At 31.6% G+C, this 13,826-nt stretch overlaps 1 protein-coding gene across 3 annotated transcripts in view; it reads right to left on the reverse strand.

Annotated features, from left to right (window-relative positions):
- The window catches only part of lft (Limb expression 1 family member lowfat), a 189,167-nt gene that overhangs the window by 57,891 nt on the left and 117,450 nt on the right, over nucleotides 1-13,826 (reverse strand). Inside the window, exon 1 of one of the 3 annotated variants that reach the window (XM_088229979.1) lies at nucleotides 3,565-3,705. The exons of 1 other annotated variant lie outside the window; for it this stretch is intronic. The gene's annotated coding sequence lies outside the window, so the exon portion shown is untranslated. Of the gene's footprint in view, nucleotides 1-498; nucleotides 592-3,564; nucleotides 3,706-13,826 lie in introns of those variants that run through there. One more of the 3 variants, XM_088229981.1, reaches the window with a different exon arrangement.

The raw sequence follows: 13,826 nt of genomic DNA on the forward strand, positions 1-13,826 counted from the left end.
ATAAAAAGATATTCGATTGTGAAATTGTGATCACCTCAATTGAGATAGTTTTTTTCGTTATCATTCCCCTTTCCTCACACACTGGTGCATAGGGTTGTACTTTGGCAGATCAAATTTAGCGTATTTCGATCAACTGGTACATTAAGGTAGGGTGATCGCTTTTAGAGACAGCAGCTGGAGGCGCGATGCAGGAGTCTGGGTGAAAACCTTTGCGACATTGGATCGGTGATACTTCATAAAGAATTCACACGAGAGGTAGTATCGTACATGGTCAAGTTAGTGCAGGAAATTGGTAAAATAAACCAAAGTAGGGCACAAAATGCCAAACACTCTTCTAGTAGAACGGGCCACATCCGGTTTCTACTAAATAGTTTTAAGTGGTTTCCTCTTCACTGGAGCAAATGCTTAGAAGTTCCTGATTGGCTTACTATAGAATATTCCTCCTGATCCCAACACTTAAGTAAAAATATAAGTTTATTACAAAACAGAAAAACTCACTTTTAATGAAATATAAACCTTGAGCATAATTGACAAGGTAAATAATAGTTTAACTCCCATTTATAAAAAAGGTAACCACCTCTTTGTACCAGACCTGGAACAATAAAATATTCCATTTCAAACACCCTTAAAAATAAATATTTTATGTCCATCCCACCAGGAATCAAACCCTGGACCTCAAAAATGGTTAACTACTACAGAATAAGGCGGACTGATCTCAACTCGATTTCTTTATTAGGTATTTTCATGATCCCCAAATTAAAAATAAACATGTATGTATATGGACTGAGGCACTTGAATTTTTTGGAAGAAAAACTTATAATTGATTTAATATGGAGATATCGGAACACAAATTTAATAACTATGCTTTTAAAACTTTAGCTTATTAATGGATAGCTAAATGGAATAGTAAAAAAAATGAGGAATATATATTTCATGCGTCAAGGTAAAATTTACATATGAAAGTCCCAGTCAGAACAAACTCCATCATCAAATATGAAAAAAAGAATGCTGTCTTTTAAACAAATTTATGTAAAGGTTCTACTCCTGTATTTAAAAATTATACACCTCCAATGACACAAAGCCCAAATACAAAAGTGACTAGACACTCCACCCCGATGCTGCCAAAACAATTCAAAATTATCACCACTGATGATCAAAAAAGATTGGTTTTCATCTCGATTAAAGTGTAGGTACAACCTACTTCCATTGTCCATAAAGAACAATTAGGCAGTACTCACACTATAAAATTGCAACCAAGAATTGGATAATGAAGGTGGATTGCGCACGGATTGATGAGTGGATCATACCAAATAGGTAAAACAGTATTTTAATTTGTTAAAATTTTAATTTAATATTAATTTAAGCCTGTTTCAAAATCAAGTCAATTTTTTTCCTCGGCACGGGACACCCTAATGAGGGAACATAATTTCAAATGAAAACAAAAATTGAAAAATAATAAATATGTAATCAACCTAAAATTATGCCCTAACAGATTAAGTGAGAGTACACATTATCTTAATAAATCACAAAGGGATGAAATCCAGTCTTTATCTTGAAACATTTGTACAAACTATCCAACAAAATATTGTTGTTAAACCAGTTGGTCCAAAAAGAAGTTTAAAATTTTAAAAACATTTTCAGAAGTTGCCTACTAGGTTAAATAATTCAGAAGTTCGAAAAACATACCGCATCACTAGGTTCAACAATTTGAACATAAAAAAGAACAAGACTATAGTTTGAAATATTAAATAACTATAGTTATATGAATATTATGAAGTATTTTGTTTAAATGTGCTTACTGAGCAACACGGACAATAAGAGAAACACGAATTACGAAAGAAACACTCGATTGTAATTCGTGATACAATAAAGACCACTAAAAAATACTTCGGACAAATATTACAGCATCAGGCGATGCTCAAATGTAGAAAAAACTAGGTGTCGAATGGTGTCCTATCTTTTAGGCATAATCCTAATGGGCTAATTAAAAGATCTTAGGAGAGAATATAAATTAATAAATAAACTACAGAGAAAAGCGTATGAGCGTAAGTGAGTTTTGATGTTTTGCATTTAGTTTGTTTTTTTCCCACAATTGGAATGCTACCACATGCTACCCAATCATAGTTTTGAATTATAATACAAAACACCCAGGCTTAAAAAAAATGTGATCTCACAGGGAATTAAACATTCCTTTTATTTCATTTGAATTATTACACGTTTAAAATTTTGTATATTTTTCTGAACGTTTATTGTATTTAAGTACTATATTTGTTAAGTTTGGACTTGTGTCCAGATAAATGAAAATAAATCAATAATTTGTTAATAAATAAATGAAAAAAGGTATAATAGTGTTTTTGTGTGGGTTAAAGAACTTGAATGAAAAAATGAAAATCAGGAAAGAAAAACAGTATGTAGAAACAAACTTTGTTTATAGAGTATATGTAAAAAAAATATGATTGAACGCAAATTAAAATAAAGTTAATTATTTGGCAGAATATATTCTCGTGTTTGAAATAAATCACGATATTAATTAAGACGCTTAATAAGCGTTAATCGAATTTGTGATTGTAACCGGCACGGTCAGCGGAAGTCTAAATATAAGGTAATGAATAATTTAGAGGTATTATTATAAGATTAATCTGCGCCACACCCGCGCATGAAGCAAAGAACATAAATAAACAAAAAACATAAAAGACGAGAAGTAAAAGGTGATGTATTGTGCGAGGAGCGAGCCAGTCTGGCAAGGAAACCAGTATGCAAACTCTCCAGTTTTTTTTCTTGTTCCCGATCGACAATCCGAACGAAGGCACAAAGGCAATAAACGACTGACCGAAAGTCAGCTGTTGAATACTCACTAAATCTACCATCGAAATGTTCTCACTTAATAAGAACCTAATTAAAACACAGCGAACGAATAGTATGCTGGTTTCCACGCAAGAAACAAAAAATAAACATCACATTATTAATAATTGATGACACGAGTAGATAAAGGTGTTTTGTGACACGAACAAAAAGCGGAGATATCTGGGGTTAAAGTTTTAAAAACCAATAAAATTAATGATAAAATATCTCCTTCGTTTGCCTTCAAAACCCTGCTACTTTTTGATGATGTAGTTGACTTTATTTAAAGCGGCTGTACATAAAATCTTACTTTATTAAAAAATGTGCGACAAAACGCCTTCGTCCACTCATGACATCAATTATAAAAAAAATGCATTTTCAGAAACAAAACTCTGTATGTGCCTGTTTACTATTGCAAATGAGAGTATTTTAAACAAAATATCCAGCGTTTTTTAAATTAAAACGTTTTTTTTTGCTGTGTGAGGATTTCTTTTTTTTTATTGAATCGGCGATAAAAATTTAAATATTTAAGTCTTGGAAGCAATCACGAACAATACCCGTGAGAAACGGGTAAATTTGGAGGTAATGCTAGGTTAGGATAAAGACGAACTGCATAGCATGCAGATTTTTATACAAAGAAGGCGCTCGAACTTATATAGCTATATTATTATTGTTTATCGGCCATTTTAACAACAACAAAAATGTGCAGTGATAATTCCTTACGTGTTGTATGCGGTGTTGCGATTCTGCGGGCGGTGCACTCGGGGGCGGATGTTCAAACTGTCGCGGACAATACGCGAATTAATGAATTGTTTTGTTTTTAGGTTAGGTTACCGGGAGCCGCCGTGCGCGGCGCGGGTTCGCGCTAAACAAACAGCGCGGCCGCTCGAGCAGCGCTCTGCTGCCCCCCCGCCTGCCGCCCTCGCTCGCCGCCCCTCCTCCTCCGCGCCCCGCCGGCCAGGGGCGGAACTGAACAGAGGTTTGGCAAAAGCAGTTCGGAGGCTGCGCGGCGGTAGAAATTAAGATCGAATCAATAATATAGGCCAACTCTAGCTACTAATATAATGGTAAGCACAAGCAGCAAAACTTTACTCATTAAATAAAACTTTAACTTAGCTACAATATTATATAGATTTCAGTAAATATAATAGTAGCGGGTATTTGGCACAAGTTGGTAACTGCAAATCTTCGAAAAATGAGATGAGATGTCTTCATAAATGGCATTGAATAACTTTTATTTAAAAAGCAAAAAAAAAAATATCACATTTTATTAATACAAGAAAGAATATTTTAGAGTATTTGACTTGCGGTTTTTTTAAATAGTTGATTTGGGATGAAATTTTAACTTTAAAAAAAGTGTAATATTTCACACCTAGTCAAATGTTAGTTATCAACTTGTGCCAGAAACTTGACGGTATGTAGGTACTTACAAAATGCAATTTGAACATTATTGACAAGATTAAGCACCGTGTCTATTCCTATTTATCAATTTCCATTTCGAATGATTTAATGAACGGTTAGGCACAAAACCTATTTTACGGGACAAAAAATTTTTTTTTTAAATCGTCGAATATTTCAAAATATTTTGAATGCATAGTTTGCAATCTATCATTCATGGAGTCTCGTGTTCGATTCTCGATAAGCGCAAAATATTTTTTTGTTTTCAAATATTGTCTCTGAACTAGAACCTGAAACGCTAGACAAATCATTAACATTAATTTATGTACAATATTTTGAGTTTGTCCAAATTTTTGTAGACAAGAACTGGATTCAACTCCCTGGGGAGCTGTTTACATTAACATATTACATTAAACCAGCCATTGACAGCTCATAAGCCCTGTAGATGCCTAAACTTCTATATTACTTTCTCTTAAATGTTCTTCATCCATGTTGTAATATGTTAATGTAAACAGCTCCCCAGGGAGTTGAATTCAGTTCTTGTCTACAAAAATTTGGACAATTTTAAAATATTGTTGATAAATCCACCTGGTCTATGAAGAAGTATAGAAATTGAAAAAATAACATTTTCAGGCGTTGCCTAGTATGTAGGTGAAATAATTCAATTAGATGAATCTCACCCGCATAAATAAAAGTTTCAGCTCTTCAACTTCACAAACATCAATAGATAAAATAATTGAGGGAATATAGATGTTAAAATATGGGCAGAATGGTGAATGTTACACAGTGTGTAAAGTTGCCTGTTAAACCAGCCATTGACAGGTCATAAGCCCTGTAGATGCCTAGACTTCTATATTACCTTCTCTTAAATATTCTTTTTCCATGTTGTAATATGTTAATTGTTTTATCTGATAGAGGATCGATAATGTTCTGACGAAAATTTCGGAGTAAAAACAAATATATTTTTCCTGCGTTTATTTTTAATTACATTAAATAATAATATTATTACTTTAGGGCAATACAGCATACAAACGCTGTAATAATTTGTGCGAAAAATAAATGAATTTATTTTAAAAACGACAGCATTCCCAAGCCACTGCATGACTCAAGACTTGTCTAATCGAGACACCAGAGGTGCTTTATCCTTCACTTACACGCTAAAATAATTCTTACGCCCCTGCACAGAAAGCTTATAATTCCCTTGAATAAATTTGCCAGATATCACCTTTGTCTTTGAACTTAGCACTACGGTGTTCCTTCTCTACATATATCTTATGGGAAAAAAGTATACTGAAGCCTTAGAGACGATTTTCATCCTTCTTTTACCATCGAGCAGTGTCAGGATCTACTTTTTGCAACCAAACTGGAGAAGGTTTACTCTTGTTTAATAAACAATAAAGTTCACTTTTGTTGATACACGCTTTAAAATACTGGATGAACATTAATAATTGACATTAAAAAGAAAAACTTTGTGAAGTTTACTCTGTACACGAGAAACACGTAATCAGATTTTATAAGTTCCTCGTACTTATCGCCTTCAAATCACAATTTAAAGACGACAGCAAAGAATTATTCACTGTCTTTTGATGTAATATTCTAAACAATAATAATTATTCAATTCTCAGAATTCGGTAGATACCTAAAGATATAATTTTGGAAAAGAACCATTAATAACAGTGATTAAAAAAAACAATAAAGCTTTTTGGATATTTGTAGCACTTATTTGGTGAATCATTGTAATATTTTAAAGATATTAAAATAAAATTACTTTGTTTTATAAACCACTTATTTATTATCACAGCCGACTAGTTTCAGCAACTCACGTTGCTCTCTTCAAGGTTATATAATGACTAAAAATACACACTTTAAAGAAACAGTGAAAAGTGGGTGTCGATAAGGACAGGGGAGGGGGTAATTGTGTTTAAGGGAGGTTTCGACTTTAGGGGGAAAATATTACAAAATATTTACAAAGTTTGTGCTACAAATATACAAAACAAAGTAATTTTATTTACATATCTCTAAAATAATTAAACATTAAATTCAAAACTCATTAAAAACAAATACCGTTCATTTAATATTCTGTGGTAACGTTCATATTATTTGACTAAAATCTTAAAATTTCAAAACTTTTAAAAATCACATTGTTCTAAAATCGTTGAAAACAAAACGCCAGTGGGGAAAAATTTTTAATAAAAAGAGCGTGTACAAAGTTGCGGTTTTGCATTGTAATTTCTTCGTCTGTCTTTCTGTTCAATACCACATCTTATTCTTCCAAGGATAGAGCGGAAGGTCCTTTATGTTTTATTCATAACTTCTGACGGCCATGCGGGAAAAACAGGGTATGCCCATAGTCCTAGCGAACTTGAATATTGATAACCATGTTTGGAAAATGTTACAGAAAACGCATTACTCACTGAAAAAAGTTAGAGCTTAAAATGCGCAAAGAAATACTTTGTTGAAATCGCAAACAAACTAGAGAAGGTAAATAAATAAATTTGACCATGTTTGAGTATGTTCAAATGCTTGCAGACTGGCTGAACTTCCTCCCTAGGAAGTTATTCATATTTAATAAAAAAAATTAAAGAAATCCAGCCAGTCTGCAGGCATTTGGACATACTTAAACATTTTTTAATTAACTACCCTGTAAAAGACGAAGTACAAAAAAATGGGAAATTGTTTTCAGGCATTGCCTAGTAGGTGATTTGGTGCAGTCGGATGAATCTCACCCACGTGATAAAGGTTTCAGCTCTTTTACTTCACAAAAGTGTTGAAGAAATGTGGATGTTCAAACATAGGCAGAATGGTTAATGTTACACAGTGTGTAAAGTTGTCACTTAATCTAGCCAATGACAGGTCATAAGCCCTGTAAATGCCTAGACTTCCATATTTCCGTCTTAAAAATGTTTTCTTTCTCTTTTGAAATAAATTTAAAATAAATTTGGATTTAAATAGAGTTTTTTATTTTTTACAAAAAAAACTATTCATTTCATTTTAACGATAAGTACAAGCACTTACCTTTATGACGGAAAATCAAATTACGCATTGTTTAATCGACTAATGCAGTTTCCTATGCACCACTGGGTGTGAAAATAAGGGAGTAATAAGGAATAAGAGGGCACGTCCATTCCGCAACAAATCACGATGACTTATAAAAAGAGGTATTATCTTTCAAAAATATTGATGTTTTTTGTTGATATTTCTTGATAAAACTCCATGGTTAATCATTAAGATAAAATTATAAATAAACTTATTAATAAAACTTCTTGGTTTAGTTTTACTTTTTATTATTTTGACCAACGAGCGCTTTCGCCTAAGTAGGCATCTTCAAGACTGGTGACCTAAACCAAAAAGTTTCATTGATAAGTTTATTTATAATTTTATTATAATCATTATTATCTTTCATACTCAGGAAAGGACAGAAAATAAGGATTATAATTGATAGCAAGACACAAAATGCCGTGATCTTTTCAAATGAATCTGAAGGCTTTCGTTTTTAATTTTTGAATAAAATTGCAAGATTCAATACGTCCATGTACTTGTAATTTTCTTAAACTGAACGGTTTGGGTAAAAAGAAGAAGTTGCCTTAAGGAAATATGCCCGCCGTTATATGTATCTAAAATGTATACGTATATAAAGTGTTAAATTAATAAATAAGACCTACTGATGTCTCTCAATAGTCCGGCTTCTTTTGAATATATTTTCTGTGTTTTTCTCTTCATTAGGCAAATACGGAGAAGTTCCTGTAAAGGTCCACAGCCGAAATTCCCTCCCTTTCACAATATTTCTTAGATATAGATAGCCTGGAAATTAAGCCAAATTGTGAAATATAAACCACGCACATTAAATGCAAGGATAATAATACTCCAACTCCCATTCGAAAAAAAAAAAAATTCTTTACAATGTATCCGATAAGATATAAACCATACACATCCTCATTTTTTCTCATGAACTGAAACATGAGATAAACAGTTCTACTACTACTACTACTATCACGCCATTTTCTCGTAGGGGTAGGCAGAGAGAATGGACATCCACACACGTCTATCCTGGCATATATTCTTAGCTTCTTCCACATTCATACATCTTGTCGTACATGTCCTTCGGTTCTATTTGCTTTTGACATGAGACTTAAGATTTTGGTTTATCTGATCATGCCACGTCTTCCTTGGTCGTCTTCGTCTCACGTTACCGTTCATTTTCACCATACATACTTGTTTTACCATTTTTTTGTCGTTCATTCGTTCTACGTGACCAAACCATCTCAGAGACCCTTTCTTAATCATATCTATTATATTCGACTCAGATTTACACTCTCGCCTGATTTCATCATTTGTAACCCTGTCATACATTGATTTCCCACGCATTCGTCTGAGAGATTGCATTTCAACCGCGTTCACTCGGTTTTCATCCTTCCTTTGTCAGTTCCATGTTTTACTTCCATACACAAGTGTTCGGACTAAAACTCCGTTTTGCACTGCCAGTTTAGCTTCGATTGACATATTTTTATTAGCAATTACTGTGCTTAGTGTGCCGTTCATATTGTTGCCCGGATTCATTCTCCTTTCAACATCTTTTTCTACTCTTATATCTCTTAAAAACATGCTTCCCAGATGCATTAAATTAAAACTGCCAAACCATAATTTTCATTCTTAACATCATTGTTTTGGAACATATTCATGATTGAGATACTGAAGGCTTTTCAACTATCAAAAGTGTAAAAAAAATCATTTCATTCTGCCAAGATAGGAGTTAATTAAAGTTTGTTAAAACACAGTTGGTTTAGTGGTGAATCTTTAATGGCTAATGCATTTTATCGTTGATGCAACGGTTGCTTTCTGCAAAATGCAAAGGATGGCTAAGTTATTTATAGATTTGCTTAATCGTAAAAGCAGAGTGCTCATTACGCAACCTGTCAAGTAGTTAATGTCAAAAGCAGCATTAATTGACGACCGAGGAACTAACCACCGGCAGACATAAAATACGCTTCCATCAAGGGAGAAGTAAGCTGAGGCTACGCTGTTTATTATTTATAATCATAGTAGAAATATGTTTTTGTAATTGTATTTTCTAGTAAATTTAAATAACATGCAAATTAAGGACAGGTTTCATAACTATTCACAGTGAACAATCAATGTAAAGTGGTTAACGCATTGAACTAACGTGCTTTAAGTATCTGAATCTATTAATATTCAGTTGAAAAACATTTTTTAGAAAGCCATCCCACCATTCATTGTTAATATTTAAATCACAGTTGAAATGTCTTTTTTTTCATTTCATGACTTATCTTCTTCTGATTATGCCTTCATCTTTTTAAATTGTACATACACAAAAGACAGTTTTTTTTAATATCTTCATCATCTTTTATTTATATTATTTTTTTCTGAAATTAAACGGTTCGGGTAGGAACGAGTAGTTAGTAATGTTAATAATTTAAAGAAAATATAATTAATTTTTCAATGATTTATTTATAAAAGTAAGTTAACTGGACGGTGTAAGCGTGTATTTTAAATTTTTCAATGCAGTAATATATTTCGTTATTTATATTATTAAATTATTTAACTTTGCGACCAATGCCGTTTTTAATTTTCATAAAAAAAAACGTTGATTCGATAGTAAAAAAAAAGTTTTTTATGTTTTATTTATAATCTTTTATAATACATACGTGTGTGCCTGGAAGACTTTTTATAGAATAAAAAATAAATAAAAAAATTTCAAATATTCATTTATATTGTAATTTATATTTTTTATTTAAAAACAATTCGCTTTTTTACATTTATTTACACACAAGTCCCAACACCAAAGTCCTCCGTAGAGTTGGAAAAAACAATGTAGGTACTAACATTCAAACATGAAAATCAATATAATATATAATAAATTTAACGTTCACGCAGTAGACACTACTTACAAAAAAAAACTTTTATTAAAATTAACATAGAAGAAAAAATAAACAAATTTGAGATAAAAAAGTTAATGAGATACCAAATTAAATCAATATTTCTAAATTCCACACAAGTCATGATAAAAATAGTTTTGTTTTTAAAGGTATAAAAATATATTAGAATCTCTCCAATGAACTAAAAACTATTGCATCACTAAATTAGTTCAAAGTATTTACTTTGATCATCTGTTTTATGAAGGAAAAAAGATCAGTCGTACGTTTCAGTGCCAATCCAGAGATAGTGAAATATTTTAGCTCACCACTTTTGAAAAAATATTTCACATGAAATTGAAATCACCTGAAATTGAACCTGCCAGGTATCGAACATGGGACCTCGAGCTTGATTGTGCGAACGTACCAACGTTCGGATTTATCGCCACTCGATTTGCCCTTTTCAGGATTTTACATTGGATTAACAACTGTCGAGTCGAAAACGTGAAAGCGGAAGTTTAGTGGTTTTGAATATTTTTTTATAGAATATTACATAACAAGTTTTTAAAGTTTTGTAATATTGAAATTACTTCACGTGTGACGTCACATGTTCACTTCGGTGAGTTGTGCTGATTAGTGAATTGATTTTGCGTAAATAGAAAATCTATAACACTTTATCATTGGTCAATTCGAAAGAACTCGTGACGTCGTTTAAAGTACCTAGTTCGTTTTTTTTAAATTTGTTGCAACAGAGAGGAAAAACATTTTCTAGAAGTCAAGGCATTTACCGGGCTTATGACCAGTCATTGGCTGGTTTAAGTGGCCATTTTACACAGTGCAACATTCACCATTCTACCTATGTTTTGACATCCACATTTTCTTAACTCTCCCATCTGTTGACTTTTGTAAAGAACCTTTATCACATGGGCTGAACCATTTTGTTTTCCATACAGTTTATATTTGAAGCACTAACTTTGTGGTTATTCATTATAATAAAATAAATAAAACAACTTTGTTTTTAACCACTAATTTTTATTTTTTCCCGACCGGTTTCAAAGCAAACAAGCTTTTTCGTCGAGGTTAACGTAACTTTAGTTAAGTTACGTAAACCTTGACGAAGATGCTTGTTTGCTTTGATACCGGCCGGTGAAAAATAAAAATTAGTGGTTAAAAACAAAGTTGTTTTATTTATTTTATTTTATTATCGTTCGTTTTCATTCAAATCATTTTTATCTCTTTTTTCATACATTTTCAAAAACATCGCACTACAATAAATTGAGTGCCTTTGTTTTTACCTAAGTAAAAAAAATCCTCAAATAAAATATCAAATTTCCTGTAGCACTGAACTTCCTCGTTCCGGTTCTATTTCACATGCAGAACTGAATTCTATATCTGCCTGGACACTGACATCTTTAATATCTCGATATTTCAAATCATATACCTCAATGTCATTTCGCTCCTTGAGTATATCATCGGATGAAAAAATCTTAAGTGTGTATTTAATACATTGCAACGTCTCGAATTTCTTATCTGTGTACCTATGCTTTGCTTAAATTGTAATTTGAATAAGTGCTAAGTAAGAAATCTGTCTCGCACGATTTATAAGCCAAGTTTGATTGAGTAAATAGTGGGATTGATCAAATATCACTAAAACCCTCTTCATATCTTAAAGCCCTTTAGCCGTTAACAAGTGAATAAATAAATTAAATACGTGTTAGACATGGAAAAATAAAATAAATAGGCTTTCGAATGCCCGCTTGTACATGCATATTTAGTAATAAAATAATTGATGAATCGGGTTGTGATCCTGTGGCTAGTGTCTCGGACTCACGGATTAAAGGTCTAAATCCTACTCTACCCCAACTTCATTCTCTTTTTCTGAGAGTGAGTTATTTAGAACTCGCTGAAAATGGTCCTAAAAATTAAATATTTGGGCCAATCATAAGAACGTAAATATTTATTTTCTTTTAAAAAAAAATATGCACCTAAATTCATATTTTTGTGTAAAATGAAAATTTTAACCTTTCCTTTACTAAGCATCTAAAAATTACACATGATCCGAACGGGGGGACCAAACGACCCCAGTGCTTACTTGTATATGACGTCAGGAAAATAAAACGTTGGAAGTGTTTATGACCGTGCAATAATTTATTCATGTTTTCGCGTATCTACACATAATTGACTTATTCGTTTATTTTATTTATTATTGATAATTTGCCGAATGCGTATGTACTTACTGTAAAATTGAACCTTGTATTATTTACGTATTTTTTTGTTCTAATTAAAAAAAAAAAAACTTTTTAATAGTTTAAAATTATTGTATTAATTAATTTCACGATTTCAAAAAATACAAGGCAAATAGCTTTAATCATACTCGAGTTATCGAAAATCGGTCCATGGGAGATTCAAATCCCCTTTTCGGTCCGGCTAGGTTAAGAATACCGGGTAAAAACTTCAACGCTTGTGCAAGCGACAAACCTATGTTAAAACATTTTAAAATCTCAAAATTAGTAGTTACATATTTTTATAAATTAATATGGAAATGTCTATATTTATTTTCTTTTGACCACAAAGACTGATAGGAAAAAGTCAATGAATGATTCATACAAAAAAATATTTTTATAACACATAAACAAAATATGCCTACTTCCAACTACTTCTTATCAGATACACACTGAAAATTTTTCTAACATTACATGCATAATATATTTTTTTATACGACCCTGATATAAATAGAGTATTATTAAATCCTTAGTGCTTTGTTTTAAACTTAGTATCTATAATAGTAACTAATTATAACCCAGAAGTTGAGTTAAATTTGGTTCAGTTATTCCGAGAACAACGAAAGATTGATTTATTGATTGAGGAAAATAAGTTTCTCGGAATGATCATCAGTATTGCGAATCCGATCTAAATCAGAAATTATGCTGATTTATTGGGCAGTAAAAATAATTTTACTAGACCTCATTAAATAGTAGAATATTTCTATATGAGTTCAAGTGAGGATAAGATAAACATACTGATAAATGATAAAATCAAAGATAAAATAGATTAATATAAAAAAAATAGATTTTGAAAGTAGTGAAGACGCATCAAATTAACTGTTATGTTATATTTTCAGTGAATAAATTATAATACAGTTCTTTGTAAAATGTGATGTAAAAATAAATCGGGAAATCATAAGAACGCACGTATATATTTTGGAGTCCTAAGTCCTTAATAATGGTATGATAATATTGATGACATTTCAATTTAAAGAAATTAAATTAATTTTTAATACTTTTAAAATCCTTCTTCCTCTCCTTGAGCTTACTCTTCACCATCGGGGACTTTTGACACACATCAAATCAAGTCTTAAGATAGAGTTAAGAACCATTTCCAAACCTCTAGGATTTTTGTCCCTAAATTGTTCTAATTTGACTTAACTATTATCTCTTGTAAAATTATTAAAAATATTAAAAATTTCAAAGAAAAATAACTGACGTTTTAGGATATAGAGCGATTTTTATAAAATAAGTAATTTTTTTTAACTTTCGGGGATTTTTGTTCGCTGCGTTAGCCTCTTACACTGTATCAAACAACATAGCAGTTATTAGGTGGAAAGATAAATATTTCAACACATATTAAGAAATCAATTAGAAAAATGTATATGTAGGGACTTGGAATATAACAGGTCATTGGTTGTTTCATATCAAATTTTGAAAACTCAATATTTTG

The sequence above is a fragment of the Micrasema longulum genome, unplaced genomic scaffold, assembly GCF_059751315.1.
Source record: "Micrasema longulum isolate JH-2025_06_02 unplaced genomic scaffold, ASM5975131v1 h1tg000725l, whole genome shotgun sequence".
Lineage (NCBI taxonomy): Eukaryota > Metazoa > Arthropoda > Insecta > Trichoptera > Brachycentridae > Micrasema > Micrasema longulum.